Genomic DNA, 2,876 nt, shown 5'->3' with positions numbered 1-2,876 from the left:
GCCAAGCGTCCTTTCTCGGTCTACGTTTGATCCAGGAAACGCTTGAGATGTCGTAGACTGAGCGCATGTTTGCGCATCAGCAACCACGGCGTGCCAAGGCCTCCGTTCAGCGGCTGTTGACAGCAGATGGAATACCCTTCAGTGGTACCTGACTCTTCCACAAAAAGTTGAAGAGCAAGCGTACTATCTTGGTTAACCAGCGGTCGGGACAAGGGACGACGGTCAAGCGGTAATAGATAACGGATGCGATGTATGCATTCTCCACCTCCGCTCGACCTTTCAAGGAGAGCTTCCTCTCGGCCCATTTCTGGGTGAGGTTGGCCACCCTGTTCGTCACTTCTTCCCAGTTTTTCTCCAACTGGAGGTCCGGACCGAACCAGACCCCGAGCAGTTTAACGGGTTCGTCTGTCCAGCACCCTACGACGCTGTTGGACGGCATGGACTTACCCCTTCAGGTGCCCAGTTGCAAGCCCACTGACTTTTCCGCGTTAATTATAACGTTGAAAAATACCTTAGGAATGAGAACCCAGGTTCGAAATTTCCCCAAGACACCTGATGAAGAGCTAATAAAGAAATATGAAAGATAGAAATAGAAGATGAAACTTGACCATTATCGTGTATTTAATGAAACGCTTGCGCATGCGTGTATATGATGTTAATTTCTATTATATATATTTTAAGGCGGCGGACAAAATGCTTAGCGGCATTTCATCCATCTTCATGATCTGAGTTCAAATTCCACCGAAGTCGAAGCTCTTCCTTACGGGGTCGATAAAATAAGTACCAGACAAATTCTGGGAACGATGCAGTCAACTTCCCCTCCTCTCAAAAATTACTGGCCCTGTGCCAAAAGTTGAAACTATTATATATATAAAACAAGCCACTCAAGACTAACTCTATGTTGTGTTCAAGGGAAATTCATGTTGCCGCATATTGCTTGGAGAATACTTATCCCAAACTAGGAGAAAACTTATCCCAAACACTTATGATATAAAATCGGAGCTTATCGCCTGCGCTTTGAAGTCATGAACATTAAGGACGATGTGCAATGCTACCTATAGGATAGAAAGTAAGGAATCTTCGATTTAGATATTTGCATAATTCTGAATTATAAAATGTATTGTTGTACATGAGAAGCTGATAAAACAAGGTTTGTATTATAGTCATAAGAAAAAGGTACAACTGATGTGATCTAACTTTAGGAGAGTATACATATATATGTATATATGAGATGAAGTGTAAAGCCAATCCTAGGTACATTCCAACACGGAACACTAATATTTCGAATTAGATATATTAAAGCATTTAACTCTTTCTGTCGCGGTCCATTTGCAACATAATCAACCAAAAAAGTGTTTGATGGTGAAAATCTTACCAGGTGACAGAATTAACATGGTTTTCTTTTATCTTGTGTTTTTATGATCGATCCTTTTAACACAAATCAACGAATTTTGGACTGTAAACTATGACATTAAGTTCTAGTTTCCCGTAAGAAAATGACATAGTTTACAAAGTAAGCTCCTACTTGGCCAGTTGCACCTGCAGCCTGATTTTGATCCCTATTGTAGAAAATTCATATGGGATGCTAGTGACTTTTCCATTGCACCACTCAAAGGAGATGACTAAATGTTCGACGGTGATGTTGATCTGTCTCCCCGTTTAACATCAGCACCTGGTTCTTGAGTGCCTTTAGCAGAATCCACTTTGTTAGTAACATTCGGACCAGATCTGCAGTTTGAGGAGGCATTTCTCCTTCACCCCACCACATCAGTTTCAGAGGCCCTTCCTTCTGGAAACTAGAAACAATTTCAGTATATCCGCGCTAATGCAGAAACAATATACCTTTTAAATTACACCAGGAAAATTTCCCGAAAGCAGAAAGATAAAGTTACATCATAACTGTTTTATGCCATCGTTTCTTCTTGCACAGAAAACTAAATATATGTTGTACTACAGTACTGCAGAGTAAGTAATAGTTTTGATGTTTTACAGCAAATTCTTGTTTACATTCTCCATGAATAGCAACTCGATGAATTAATTGTTATAATTGACTAAACGTGGTTAGGTTATTGTCTTTGAATGTGTAATACTAAATTCTGCGATGACGAAATATTAGCCTAGATATACGTGGAGTGAAAACATTTTCCCCAATAATAGAAATGGATTTTAGGAACATGGGGCATGATGAGATCCATAAAACTAAAGATGAGATGAAAGGTGGCAGGGTTAGACTAAATGAGTATCCTCATAGAACGGGAACGCTAAACCCCTACGTACTCCACCGTTTCCACCACTAATTTTAATCTCAATAAAAATGAAACCTCTTGAAACTACCGTATTTGGTGAGATAAAAGACGCACGGGCATATTAGACGTACCCCAATTTCAGAAAGGCATATTCAGGAGAAAGAGCGTGAGGGACAAAATAGCTTATGAGAGGCCCAACTTTGCATAGAGAGCCCGAGGCATCTTACATGCCATCATCTATCTTCTATATATATAAAAATGAGAATGTGTGTCTGTCTGTCTGTGTGAATCCCTAAAACTCGAGAACTACGCAACCAATTTCATTCAAATTTTACACATGCCTTACTTAGAGTTCCAGTTGTGTTTTAGTCAAAAATTTTTTTTAACTTCTTGCAGAGTTCGAGCACACGGCAACATAATATCTCTTCCACTATTTAAGTATTACGTGTCAAAAGTGAAACAAAAGCACTCATGTCAAATACTTTCACTTTAAAAATGAAACTATTCCACTAACTGAAACAATCACATTTTGATACTGTAATGACAGATACTTTCACAGAGAGAGAAAGAGAGAAAGAGAGAAAGAGAGAGACAGAAAGAGAGAGAGAGAGAGAGAGATGTATATGTATA

The sequence above is a fragment of the Octopus bimaculoides genome, chromosome 2 (assembly GCF_001194135.2).
Source record: "Octopus bimaculoides isolate UCB-OBI-ISO-001 chromosome 2, ASM119413v2, whole genome shotgun sequence".
NCBI lineage: Eukaryota > Metazoa > Mollusca > Cephalopoda > Octopoda > Octopodidae > Octopus > Octopus bimaculoides.
This window is presented reverse-complemented; position numbering follows the sequence as displayed.